General features: G+C 43.1%; 1 protein-coding gene across 2 annotated transcripts in view; it reads right to left on the bottom strand.

Moving 5' to 3' along the window:
* The window catches only part of PIGQ (phosphatidylinositol glycan anchor biosynthesis class Q), a 53,364-nt gene extending 50,367 nt beyond the window's left edge, over nt 1–2,997 (bottom strand). Inside the window, exon 1 of one of the 2 annotated variants that reach the window (XM_070954871.1) lies at nt 2,913–2,997. The gene's annotated coding sequence lies outside the window, so the exon portion shown is untranslated. Of the gene's footprint in view, nt 1–607; nt 684–2,912 lie in introns of those variants that run through there. The other variant, XM_070954872.1, reaches the window with a different exon arrangement.
* Nucleotides 2,998–13,788: the final 10,791 nt, after the last annotated feature.

The raw sequence follows: 13,788 nt of genomic DNA, 5'->3' as shown, positions 1-13,788 counted from the left end.
CCCCTGGAGTGGGGTGGGATGGGAATGGAGATTCTGCAGTATCTTTCCCCAGAAGTGGCGTGGGAATGGAGATTTTGCAGTATGCTTCCCCTGGAGTGGGTTGGGAATGGAGATTTTGCAGTATCCTTCCCCTGGAGTGGGGAGGGAATGGAGATTTTGCAGTATCCTTTCCCTGCCCCTCCCACCAAGCCACGCCCACAGAACCGATAGTAACAAAATTTGAATTTCACCACTGTCCCCAGCCAGTTGGCTGGCGAATTCTGGGAGTTGAAGTTCAGCAGGCTTAAAGTTGCCAAGGTTGGAGACCCCTGAACTAGGGAACCCTTAGTGGCCCAATTCACACAGCCCACCCACCACTTTCCCTGGGTTTGATTCCTGCATCAGGCGACCCCATCACCCACACCCACGGGGATTCTACGCCGGTGAAAAGCCCAGCATCCCAAGAGAGAGACCCACCCATCCCCATGGTGGTTTATTCAACAAACTCAGTTTAAGCATGCCTATGCTTCGACAGGTGCTGCAGTGATCCAAGGCCCCCAAAAAGGGGGGGGCTACCGCTATTTCCCCCTTTTCAGTGGAGAGCCCCCCATTTGTCCCCCAAACTTACCCCCCCTCGCTTTTGCTGCCCCCCAAAACGCGGAAGAGGGAGAAAAGAACTGTCGCCGCTTGACATTCAACCCACTTCCGGGTGCTTCTGGATGGTTTCTAGGAGACGCGGTCCGTCGCTCAAAAACGTCCGTCCGGGCGGTCCTTGCCTAATAGACTTCCGGCGACCTCCTGCGTCCGCCTATATTGAGTTCCGCCTCATCGAGCTTCCCTTTTGCGGAAAGAAATGAGGCGTTCCCCATGGCCCTGTATTTTTTTTTTTTTTTTGAAATTGATCCAGCTGTTTATTTTAGATTTTTTTTACTACTCCTTTCTTCGCCCTCACCAGCAGTTCGACCCATTTTTATGGCAAAAATAAAAAAAAGCTGCTCTTTTAGTTTTGCTCCGTGAGGTTTTTTTCCCCACCCACCGTTATTGTTACTGATGGACAATATCAATAATAATAAAGTTAATAACCAATAATAAAATGTTAAACATTAACAATAAAGGCGGATCGCTATCTTGATAATGCTGAGCTTTCCACACATTGCCGCTCAGAAACACATCTACTGAAAGCAAATGAAGAAGTGGAAGTTTGTCCCTTTTGGAGACATTCAAAAGCAGCGTTTCTCAAATTTGGCGGATGTGTGGGCTACAACCCGGTGAAATCCAGCAGGTTCTGACAGGTTCTGGAGAACCGGTAGCGGAAATTTTGAGTAGTTCAGAGAACCGGCAAATACCACCTCTACCTGGCCCCAAAGTGGGGAGGAAATGGGGATTTTGCAGTATCCTTTCCCTGGAGTGGGGTGGGAATGGAGATTTTGCAGCATCCTTTCCCTGGAGTGGGGTGGGAATGGAGATTTTGCAATATCCTTCCCCTGCCACACCTACCAAGCCATTCCCACCAAGCCACGCGCACAGAATCAGTAGTAAAAAAAGTTGGATTTCACCACTGACTACAACTTCCCAAATTCCCCAGCCAGCTGGCCTGGGAATTCTGGGAGTTCAAGACCAAATGTCAAGTTTCAGAAAGACTGAAATAAAAAAATAATATAAAAGTCACACTACATTAGTCAAATTGGTTAAAAAAATCTTTCTGAAAATTCTCAAAAGATGTTTTCTTCCATCCTACAAATACAGAACCACCTGAACTGTTAAAATGTTTACTTTACATTTCTTACCATAGTGAAAATAAGGAAACAAACTACAGTATGACTTTATTCTTAAGCAACTTGGTTTTGGCTTGAATGACCTTTTGTAGCAATATAGCAATATAGCAATAGCAGTAGACTTATATACCTCTTCACAGTGCTTTACAGCCCTATCTAAGCAATTTACAGAGTCAGCATAATTACCCCCAACAATATTAAATTCATATGCAGATTAATTACACCCATGCGTACAACCATAGAACAGAACTTGCACATTTACCCAGGTGCAGCATATAATTTGATGCCACAATACAGACACTACAGTCACGAAAGCTCACTAACAATCTACACACGTATGAAACGTGATTTCCTTACATCAGGCATGAATTTGGCTTCTGTTTAGAATTTAGAACTCTTTATCATTTAGAATAAACAGAGTTGGAAGGGACCTTGGAGGTCTTCTAGTCCAACCCCACTGCTTCGGCAAGAAACCCTACACCACTTCAGACAAATGGTTATCCAACATCTTCTTAAAAACTTCAGTGTTGGAGCATTCACAACTTCTAGAGGCAAGTTGTTCCACTGATTCATTGTTCTGTCAGGAAATTCCTCCTTAGTTCTAAGTTGCTTCTCTCCTTGATGAGTTTCCACCCATTGCTTCTTGTCCTGCCCTCAGGTGCTTTGGAGAATAGTTTGACTCCCTCTTCTTTGTGGCAGCCCCTGAGATATTGGAAGACCGCTATCATGTCTCCCTTAGTCCTTCTTTTCATTAAACTAGACATACCCAATTACAGCAACCATGTTTTAGCCTCCAGTCCCCTAATCATCTTTGTTACTTTTCCCTGCACTCTTTCTAGAGTCTCAACATCTTTTTTTTACATCGTGGAGACCAACATTGGATGCAGGCTTCCAAATGTGGCTTTACCAAAGCCTTATAAAGTGGTATTAACACTTCACGTGATCTTGATTCTATCCCTCTGTTTATGCAGCCCAGAACTGTGTTGGCTTTTTTGGCAGCTGCAGCACACGGCTGGCTCATATCTAAATGGTTGTCCACTAGGACTCCCAAGATCCCTCTCACAGTTACAGCTATTGAGCAAGTTTTCACATACACTGTACCTGTGCATTTTGGTTTTTCTTGCCTGAATGTAGAATCTTATATAGTTTCATACTGACCTGATTAAATGTGCAGTAATGAAGGAAGTGGAAGCTCTGGTAGCGGCCTTTCAGATTGCCAAATGCTCTCTCCTTACTGCACTAAGAGCCTTTGCTCTGCAAAGCGAAATTAACCGTTGCTGTCCACACCCTGGGCAGAACACATAGCTTCCTTTCAAAGCCAGGTCTGCATCTTCCAATTTCCTGATAAGCTTCATGCCATCTCAACTGTTATCTCTATGAGGATTAGCCTTGTCTGCCTCCAAAATGTTTTGTTGGAAGCTGATAACTCTACAGAATGGCTCAGAATCTCCCCCCTACGCAATTTCCCTCTTTAATATCTGTCTTTGGTACCATGACAGCGTGTCTTTTATTATAAAAGGCAGTATTTTATTACAGAAAGTTATCCTTTATATTTATTTATTTATTTATTTATTTATTTATTTATTTATTTATTTATTTATTTATTTATTTATTTATTTTTATTTTCAGAAACTCACTTTTGTCCTTTCTTATGATGATCATTTTACTGGACAAATGGTACAGTCTGGGCTGTAGAAATCCTTTTTAATCCTTGCTCCTTATAACTTCATAGCTTTTAAAGTGTTTTGGATATTAGAATACACATTTTTATAAAGGTTTTGCTCTTGAATTTTTCTTTGTTAAGCAAAGTTATAAACAAACATTGCTTTTATGTTTATTAAGGTGACCAATCATCCTCCTTTAGGGAGGACAGTCCTTCTTTTGTAAGTTCTGCCCTCTCTCGAACAGTGTCCTCCTACATGTCCTCCTTTTCGATATTTGAAGACTAATCTGTAAATCTCCGTATTTGATCAATGCCGATCCGATCCGATCCGATCCGTTGCGTGTGATGTGACATATTTGTATTTGACATGACGATTTGTCAAGGTTCGGTACAGTGTGGCGGGACGCAATTATGAGATGCATGCGCTCCTCACAGGAGAATTGTTTTGAGAGTGCGCCGTGCACAAGTGGCTTTGTTTACTTCTTACCGAAACACAACACGGCACACATGCACACGTTTTTCTTCAATTTATTTGTGTCCTCCTTCTCATTGTAAAAAAGTTGGTCACCTTATATTTATGTACCTCTTTCAGATTTGCTCCTTCATCAGGTCTGTCCTTACTTTTCTTTGCAAGAAATTATGCTCACTATACTTTTGGGAGAAAACAAAATGTTAACATTTTTTTATCAAAACGTTGCTGGGGATAAGCATTAAATCTTTGGGACGAAAGGAAAAAAACCATTTTCTCTATATTGCCTAGTTTCATATGATATCAACTGTTGTTTGTGTGTTTAAGTTTAAATTTATACAGCTGCCATCTCATTTGTGAGATTCTAGGCAGTTTACAAGTTGAAAACAGCAAAAAATAAACTGGCATGAATAAAATGAAAAACAATTAAAAACAACAGATCAGCAGATAATAACACAGAAGAGTAATCTTACAAATTTACAAACAATACAGCCACTTTCAGGCTTACTATATTTATTTATGCTTCGATGCTGGCTTAGTCAAACAAGTGGCTTACAAATACAACTCTGCAATATTTGTTTTAAACAACAAAATACAGGTATGATGCAAATCAGATTCATGGCTGGCTGAGGAATTCTGGGGGTTGAAGTCCACTCATCTGAAAACTGTCAAGGCTGAGAAACATTGTCCTAGGATTGCTATCCTGATCTGGGGGTGGGGGTGTGTGTGGCTAAAAGGCTCATTTCAAAGAGGGGAACTCATCATCCTTGCCCAGCCAGGTTTCAAATAATACCTGGAGATTGAGATTCTTTTCTGGTCAGAAGAAGGGATGCCTTAAATTTTCAATTGCCCGTTCTATAATCTGCCAGTTCCTCCCATCATACTAGTTTACATGTCTAGTTTAATGAAAAGAAGGAGTAGGGGAGACATGATTGCAGTGTTCCAATATCTCAGGAGCTGCCCCAAAGAAGAGGGAGTCAAGCTATTCTCCAAAGCACCTGAAGGCAGGACAAGAAGCAATGGGTGGAAACTCATCAAAGAGAGAAGCAATTTAGAACTAAGGAGAAATCTCCTGACAGTTAGAACAATTGTTCAGCGGAACAACTTGCCTCCAGAAGTTGTGAATGCTCCAAACACTGGAAGTTTTTAAGAAGAGGTTGGATAATCATTTGTCTGAAGTGGTGTAGGGTTTCCTGCCTAAGCAGGGGGTTGGACTAAAAGACACCCAAGGTCCCTTCCAACTCTGTTATTCTATTCTATACCTCCCTTTGCCCATCACTCTCTCTTTCTAAAAATCCTCTATATACTACCATTCAGAATCCTCCCAGAGACCAAGTGCCAACATGCTGGCTGGGGACTTCTGGGAGTTGAAATCCACAGGTCTTAAGGTCTTAAGGTTGGACACCCCTGTCATAAACCTTGCTTGCTTTGTCCACATTCTCTGCAGATGCCCTGGTAGGGACACAGTCCTCAATTAGATTCACTCTTTAACCTTCTCTTGTCTCTACCTTTAAAATCAGTCTCCTTTCTCTTCCATTCCATGCTTCCTAATCACCACCTTAGAGCCATATCACCAATCACCATCGTCTTCAATTCCCAGTAAGATCCTCCTGAGCAAAATCATCCTAAAAGCTAAAAATTGGGCATCGTCTCTCTTTCCAGATCAAAATACTCTCATCGGTGCCATGTTAAAAAAATAAAAAGTAAATAAAGTCCACTTCTCATCCAACCTCCTTCTCCCACGGTCCCAACTGACATTTTTCTCCCTACAAAAAAAGTCCATTAAGGAAGAAAAAGTTAATTATTGGACAAGCTGTCCATTTAGCACCAGTTTTAGGTTCTCTCCTTTCGGGTGTCATTTGTTGAGGTTCTTTTTTTTTTCTTTGGGGTAGGTCTTCTCCATGAATCACTGAAAAATTATAGCTCCTCTCCAGAATAGGTTGACCTACTGTTGATTGAACAAGTGAATGCAGATTTGATGAGATAATGTGGCAAAGAAATGGATGCATTTGTAAAAGTAATACAGGTACTTCTCAAACTTACAACCATTTGTTGGTTCAAAGTTACGACGGCACTGACAAAAAGTGACGCGTGGCCATTTTTCACACTTATGCCATTTGCCGCATCCCCAGGGTCACGAGATCAAAATTCGGGTGCATGTCAACTGCTTCATATTTATGATGGTTGCAGTGTCCCAGGGTTACGTAATCCCCTTTTGCGACCTTCGGACAAGCAAAGTCAGTTGGGGGAGCCAGATTCACTTCAACAACCGTGTGGCTAACTGAACGGCTGCAGTGATTCACTTAACAACGGCGGCAAGAAAGGTCGCAAAATAGGGTATAAAGCTCACTTAACAGCTCTCTTGCTTAACAACGGATATTTCAGGCTCGGTTGCGGTTGTAAGTCGAGGACTACCCCTAGAAGACGGTAGAGGATCCTATCCTGCTTTCCCTCGAGGTGAATAACTTGGATTGTCACCAGGTATAACGTCGGGATGGTAATGGGGCCTCACGCGATATTTGAAGACTTTGACATTGTTGTCCCCACTGTCGGTGACAAAAAGGGAGCTGTCAGTGGCACAGGCGACGCCGGTTGGTCTCAGAAGACCTTTAGAAACTAGACAGATTGGAGATCCGTTCCTAGGAAACAGGTGCACTTTCTGTCGCTGTTCGTCCGCCACTATAATATTGTCTTCCTTATCGGCGCAGATGCCAGCAGGGTTGCCAAAACGGTGGCCATATTTGCTGCTGACGGAAGAGACCAGCTTGTGGCTGCTGTCGAAGAGTTTGACGTCCCCACATTCTTCGCTCACCGCAAACCCCCCGTCGGGGATGTTGCAGACGTAGCGTGGCCCGCTTAAGTTCGAGACAGAATGAGCATTCTGCATCTTGAAAGCACGGTCCAGGGCAAAGATGTGGACTTTTCCTTCGGTGTAGTCAGCCACCAGTATCCTTCCTGATGCGTCAACGGCAATCCCTCTGGGGGAGTGGAACTTCCCAATTCTGAGCCATTCCCCCTTGGAGAATTTGGAGCGGTCGTTGAAGACATGGACGGTTCCGTTCAGCATGTCTGTGACAGCCACCATCCCAGTTCTGGTGATGGCCACGTCCTCGGGTAAAAAAACCTCCTTCTTCCATTCCACGCAGGGGATGGACCGAAACACCTGGCCAGAGCGATTAAGAACGTCCACTCTGGGCGCGTTCTCCGTAGTGATGTACACCACCCCATCTGGGGAGCAGTGAATTCCACCCACTGCTCCGTAGTGGTTCCGGTTGGGATTTGAGATCCTCCGGACGAGATCATCTTGCCGATAGTAAAGGTGGTTTTTGATATTGTCGAGGTCATGGCAGATGACCCTGGCTTTCTCCACCAGTTGGTGGACTTGGTGGTCAGTCACCATGCCCATGCCTGGATGGTTGGTCAGGAGAGGGCTAGCCTTCTGAAAAGTGGAGTCTGATTTGACCTGCAGGGTATAAACCGTCTTTAAAAGCTTTTCCTTGCGTTGCGTGTCTTCCAAGGTATAATCCATCCTTTCAAAAAAAAAAAAAAACAACAGCCCATCAACATAGTGCTTATAAATCATCATACAGTCTGGGAAAGGTTTCGGGGAGGTGGGGAGATAGTTCTGAAGACTACATTGGGAGTGGGTAAAGGCCACAGTTTTAGATGCAGAAGATTCCAAGTGAAATGAAATTTTCCACTCAGATGGAATGTACTTAAAACTGAGGGGTCAGAGTAGAGGAGAAAGAGTAGAAGAGAAAGAGAGGAGGAGGAGGTGGTGGAGGAAAAGGAAATATTGGTGCTCTCTGAGCTTGGTTATTTCCTTGCAGATCTTTCATTACCCAACTAGTTAACATCAGTGGTGGGTTCCTCCCGGTTCGGCCCAGTTCGGCTGAGCTGGTAGCAGTGACGATATGACACCACCAAACTGGTTCCCCCCCCCCACCCCCCGCGTTCTTCTTACCTTTTATTTGGGCCCACCCCCCAATCTATTGCTGCCTCCTGAGTCCCAGCTGATGGGCTATATGGAAAAAAAACTGTTTAAACTCTTGCCGCGGGGCTTCAAAGGGCCACCCTACAGCTGATCAGTGGTAAAAGGCAGTTTCGTGGTAGACCGGTGCCTCCAAAAACAAATGAGTAGACGGGTGCCTGCAAAAATACATGAGTAGACCGGTGCCTGCAAAAATAAATGGGTAGACCGGTACAGCTCTGCAAGCAGTTAAAAGCCTGGTAGACCAGTACCTATGCTAAATCCTGAAGAATTGTCACACGACCATCAAGCCACGCCCATAAAATAAGCCACACCCACAGAACCGGTAGTAAAAAAAAGTAGAACCCACCCCTGGGTAACATCATCAGTGCTAGAAAGGGGAGGGGTTTACAGAGTAGAGAAAGAGAAGAGGAGGGGGGGAATGTTGGTGCTCTTTGACCCTGATCGCCAAGGCTCAAGGTTGACTCAGCCTTCCATCCTTTCTAAGGTAGGTAAATTGAGGACCCAGTTGTGGGGGCAATAAGCTGACTTTGTATAAATATACAAAAGGATGAAGGCTATTGCTGGGCACATTGTAAGCCGCCCTGAGTCTCCAGAGAAGGGGGGCATATAAATCAATTTTTTTTAAAAAAAAATGTCGACTGGCGGCCCCTAGGGGGAGAGCCTTCTCTGTGGGGGCACCTAAGATCTGGAATGAGCTCCCCCTGGAGATACGGAGGATCCCGGATCTACGCGCCTTCCGTCGCGTGCTTAAGACTTTTTTATTTCATCAAGCTGGCCTGGCCTAAATCTTCTCCCCTTTTTTTTAAATGTAAATTTTAATTTGTTTTTAAATTATGGGGTATTTTAAATTCAGCCAAATTATTTAATTCGTTTTTATGCTATTTTAAATTTTTGTATTTATGTGTTTTATCCTCTGGCTGTTCACCGCCCTGAGTCCTTCGGGAGGAGGGCGGTACAGAAATTTAAATAAATAAAATAAAATAAAATAAAATAAAATAATTCCCCTCTATAATTACTTAAAACCAGTGGTGAAATCCTCTGCGGATCGCCACCGGTTCGTTGCCTGTCCATGCGCAGCATGTGCCAAAAGGATGCTGCACACACACATGCGCAGTGCACACCAAATGCGCGCTTCATGCAGAAAAAGAAGACTTCACTAGGTGAATTGAACAGTGAGGGGCAGGAACAGCTGTGGTGCACGATTTAGCTTCGTTAGAAAGCAGGATTTCCTGCTTTCTAGCTAATACAAACCGTGCGGCACAGCTGATCGTCAGAAATACCGGTTTAGATGAACCGGTACTATTTTTTAACTACTGGTTTTTTATCACTACCAATTTTCCTGAACCAGATCGAACCGGTAGCATTCCACTCCTAATTAAAACGAAGCCATCATTTCCCCACCACCACCTTCCCATCCTTGATCTTTCCTTGCTAGATAGAATCTGAAGAAACCTATATTAGCATAGAGGTAGTCCTTTGACTTACAATTCTCTGTATAGCGACTGTTCAAAGTTACTATGATGCTGGGGGGGGGGGAATGACTTAAAAATGGTCTTTGCACTTATGACTGTCACACGGTCACAATTCAGGTGTTTGGCAACACTTTTACGAAAGTTGCCGCATGCAGCAATCACACGATCCCCCTTTTGGATCTACTCAGGAGACATCTGACATGCAAAACTCCGTGGGGAAGCCGGCGGGGAGGGTCACAAGTCATGATCGTGTGATGATGCTTCGCTTAACGACTGCACCACTTAACAACAAAATTCCCAGTGCTTATCACAGTCATAAAGGCAAGGATTACCTGGAGGATTGCCTTAAAATCTAAGTGATTCTCACACTGGCAAACAGCCTTTTTTCACCACCCTTTCACCACCTGCAAAACACCTGTTTCAGGATGATTTTACACAAACGGGCTTCACACCAAACAATACAGTTGTGTATGTGATCAGCCCAGCTGCCCACCTCTTCCAGCAAGAATTTCACAAAGCAAATGGCCCAATTTTAACCAAGCGAGCATTCCCGGTTTTATGTACCTGTGGTCCAAGTTGAATAAATAATGTTCTGCTCTTTACCTGAACACAACAGCAGGTTAGAAGGATCTGTTTCTTGTGATACATTGCTGAAATTAGTCACCAAGGACTTTGTTGTTAGTGACAGGAATTTCCTTTGCAAACCAATACTTGTGTCAATAGGATAGTTTCACCCTGTAAACACAAAGACACTCGTATTAAATACACGACAGAAGGATCCTTTATTGCATTGAGGCCACGGAAAGCGAAAATTGTAAATGAAACGACATTAGCAACCGAATATCAATTTAATATTCTGTGCCAGTTCTTTGAAACTGGGTTCACACTTTATGATTCGTCTTTTAAGCGTATTGGGTGAGCTCAGCTCTTGGGGCTCATAAATCAAGTCTTTTGCCTTAGTGTGATATAAGATCAGATAGAGGTGATAGATAGACAGAAAGACAGAAGGATGGATGGATGATAGGTAGGTAGGTAGATACATATAAGATAGATAGATATAAGATAGAAAGATAGATAGATAGATAGATAGATGATAGATAGGTAGATAGGTAGATAGGTAGATAGGTAGATAGGTAGATAGATAGATAGGTAGATAGATAGATAGATAGATAGATAGATAGATAGATAGGTAGATAGGTAGATAGGTAGATAGGTAGATAGGTAGATATAAGATAGATAGATGATAGATAGATAGATAGATGGTAGATATAGAGATAGATAGATAGATAGATAGATGGTAGATATAGAGATAGATAGATAGATAGATAGATAGATAGATAGATAGATAGATAGATAGATTGATAGGTAGATAGGTAGATAGGTAGATAGGTAGATAGGTAGATAGATAGATATAAGATAGATAGATGATAGATAGATAGATAGATAGATAGATAGATAGATAGATAGTAGATATAGAGATAGATAGATAGATAGATAGATAGATAGATAGATAGGTAGATATAAGACAGAGAGAGAGAGAGATGATAGATGATAGATATAGATGATAGATATAGATAGAGAGATAGAGATAGCGATATAGAGATATAGAGATCTAGAGATATAGCGATCTAGAGATCTAGATCTAAATCAGGGGTGGGATTCAGCCGGTTCAGATTGGTTCAGGTGAACCGGTAGTTGTGACCTGGGGTTGGGCCTGCCCATCTGACCCGGCACTATGCCGTCCTATTTAGCTGCATTTTTTAGCTGCATGCATGCGTGCAAGCTGCGTGCCTGAGAGCAAAGCGCATGCGCAGAAGGCCACACACATGCGCACAAATTCACATTTTCAGTGCTGGGCGAACCGGTTGTTAAATTATGTGAAGCCCACTTCTGATATAGATATAGCCACCCCACTCCTGGGGGAAGGATATTGCAAAATCTCCATTCCCACCCCACTCCAGGGGAAGGATACTGCAAAATCCCCATTCCCTCCCAACTCCAGGGGAAGGATACTGCAAAATCCCCATTTCCACCACACTCCTGGGGAAGGATACTGCAAAATCCCCATTCCCTCCCCACTGCTGTGGCAAGGATATTGCAAAATCTCCATTCCCACCCCACTCCTGGGGAAGGATACTGCAAAATCCCCATTCCCTCCCCACTCCTGGGGGAAGGATACTGCAAAATCTCCATTTCCACCACACTCCTGGGGAAGGATACTGCAAAATCTCCATTCCCACCCCACTCCAGGGGAAGGATACTGCAAAATCCCCATTCCCTCCCCACTCCTGGGGGAAGGATATTGCAAAATCTCCATTCCCACCCCACTCCAGGGGAAGGATACTGCAAAATCCCCATTCCCTCCCCACTCCAGGGGAAGGATACTGCAAAATCCCCATTCCCTCTCCACTCCTGGGGGAAGGATACTGCAAAATCCCCATTCCCTCTCCACTCTGGGGCCAGCCAGAGGTTGTATTTGCCAGTTCTCCAAACTGCTCAAAATTTCCACTACCGGTTCTCCAGAACCTGTCAGAACCTGCTGGATTTCACCCCTGCCCCTTCTTCTTCGTGACAGCTTCTCAAGTTACTGGAAGACTGCTATCATATCACCTCTAGTCCTTCTCTTCATTAGACTAGACCTACCTAGTAGCTTGATGGGATCCAAGAAACTTTGATTCAAGTTCTTTCCATTATTATAAACTTCAGTAGCTGCCTTGGGCCACCTTCTCCCTTAACGTAGCTTGGCAGCAAGGGCCACGTGGTCAAGAAAAACCAGGATTGTGGTCCAGATGGATGGATGGAGACTTTAACAATGAGAAAGTGAATTAATAAGTGATAATTTGATCTCTGCTGCCTGGTAGGTCATAACTCAGGAACCGGCAGAAAGCCAAATTGGGACCTTTTGGACATTCAGAAAGAAATGGGCTTTAGAGGGGCCATTAGTGACTTTTGGTGGCTTCTAAACAGGCTGTGACAAGTCTTCATCTTTGGAAAGGTGAAGGAATGCCTGAGGCCTCCTTGATATGTTTACCTCCATGATTAAAGCCACAACAGCTCCACAAAAGGTCGGAGTTGGTTGCCGAGTGCCATTGTTTTCATAAAACAAGGAGGAAGCAAACATAGAAACACAGCTCTCCACCTGCTTCCTGGCTCTCCAGCTGAGACTACGCAGCTTACCTGTTGGGTCGAGTTTTTGAATTCTCACAATAAAACTAGTTTCGGACGGACGCATTCAGCTCCGTGCCCAGCGGTGAAAATCCAGTTCTGAGATAGAACTTCACATATCACTTTAAGCCATCATAATATGGTTTTGGTTGCACTGCACTTTTTTTGCATCTTGCAAATCCTGGTTGATGGATTAGCGGGTATGAGAAATGAGGCTAGGAATGTTTATTAATATTAATTTATGAATATGAATGGTTCAACCAGCCATGCGTTGGCACCATGCCATCTTTTAAAGTCAGCGTCTCTCAACCTGGGCTTTCCTGCTGCCTTCGGACGGCATCTTCGATAATTTTCTGCAATTTTGGCCATGCTTGATGGGAATTCTTGGTATTGTACCCTGTTTTCCCCAAAATAAGACATCCCCTGATAACAAGCGCAAAGGGACTTTTGAGTGCATGCCAATAAGGCCAAGCGCTTATTTCAGGGTTCAAAAAAAATATAAGACAGGGTCTTATTTTCAGGGAAACATGGTATCTATCTATCTGTCTATCTGTCTATCTATCTATCTATCTATCTATCTATCTATCTATCTATCTATCTATCCATCTATCTACATTATCTATCTACCCTGTTTCCCCCAAAATAAGACATCCCGATAATAAGCTCAAAAGGGCTTTTGAGTGCATGCCAATAAGGCCAAGCGCTTATTTCAGGGTTCAAAAAAATGTAAGGCAGGGTCTTATTTTCTGGGAAACACAGTATCTATCATCTATCTATCTATCTATCTATCTATCTGTCTGTCTGTCTATCTATCTATCTATCTATCTATCTATCTATCTATCTATCTACAGTTTCTATCTATCTATCTATCTATCTATCTATCTATCTATCTATCTATCTATCTATCTACATTATCTATCTACCCTGTTTTCCCCAAAATAAGACATCCCCTGATAATAAGCTCAAAAGGGCTTTTGCGTGCATGCCAATAAGGCCAAGCGCTTATTTCAGGGTTCAAAAAAATGTAAGGCAGGGTCTTATTTTCTGGGAAACACAGTATCTATCATCTATCTATCTATCTATCTGTCTGTCTGTCTGTCTATCTGTCTGTCTATCTATCTATCTATCTATCTATCTATCTATCTATCTATCTATCTATCTATCTACAGTTTCTATCTATCTATCTATCTATCTATCTATCTATCTATCTATCTATCTATCTATCTATCTATCTATCTATCCATCCATCTATCTACATTATCTATCTACCC

The sequence above is a fragment of the Pituophis catenifer genome, unplaced genomic scaffold, assembly GCF_029215685.1.
Source record: "Pituophis catenifer annectens isolate HBS135680 unplaced genomic scaffold, rPitCat1.0.hap2 SCAF_16, whole genome shotgun sequence".
Taxonomy (NCBI): Eukaryota; Metazoa; Chordata; class Lepidosauria; order Squamata; family Colubridae; genus Pituophis; species Pituophis catenifer.
Note: the sequence above shows the minus strand (reverse complement) of the source record. Positions and strands in the feature narration are given on the sequence as shown.